We start from the raw sequence: 796 nt of genomic DNA, 5'->3' as shown, positions 1-796 counted from the left end.
GATTCGTGATGCATGGTATCAAACGCCTTCTTGAGGTCGATGTAAGCTGCGATGTGGACTTACCAGGAGTGAATCCAGATTGCACCAGCCTCTGGTGCCTCAACAGTGATATGTTTCAGAAGGATGTGAGCGTGAACCTAACCCGGTATACTGAGTTCAGCTGAGATGCTGCAGATACCTGCTGCTTTACCACTCTTCAGCTTGGAGATTGCTCTCTGACTTCAGTCAGGGAGGGTGGATCCTTGCTGATGGGTGGGTCTGACAGAGGAATCTCGACACTACCCGCACCCAAGTTAATTGCTGGTGGATCAAGCTGATACAACTGCTCAAAATACTCAACCCAATGCACCCACACCCTAACAAGGTCTGAGCTTATCTGGCCACTTGCTGAGTGGACTGCAGTCAGCTGTGAGAAGGGCTTGAAGTTCAGCTTCCTCAGTAGGTAGGACGAAGATCATTTACTAAGAAATGGCTTTCTACCTCCTCTGTAAAAGTCCTGATAAACTGTTCCTTGTCTCCTCTCAGCAGTGACCTAGTCCTACACACCAGGGAACGATGCAAGCATCTGTGGTTTCCAGTGTCTCCTGCGGGATTAAATTCTGTCTTTCTTTCGATTCAATTCTTGGGCTGCATCAAATGTTTCATGCTTGAAGGTGTCCCACATAATAACAAGGTCTGCAGGCCCCCGAGTGCTGTAAAACGCCAAGAGATATTTTCAGCATACCCCCGGGCACGCTTCTCCTCCCTGTCTGTTCACATGAAACACCCTAAGGTGTTCATTGGAGCGACGGGAGGT

The sequence above is a fragment of the Penaeus chinensis genome, chromosome 39, assembly GCF_019202785.1.
Source record: "Penaeus chinensis breed Huanghai No. 1 chromosome 39, ASM1920278v2, whole genome shotgun sequence".
In the NCBI taxonomy this organism is placed as follows: domain Eukaryota; kingdom Metazoa; phylum Arthropoda; class Malacostraca; order Decapoda; family Penaeidae; genus Penaeus; species Penaeus chinensis.
This window is presented reverse-complemented; position numbering follows the sequence as displayed.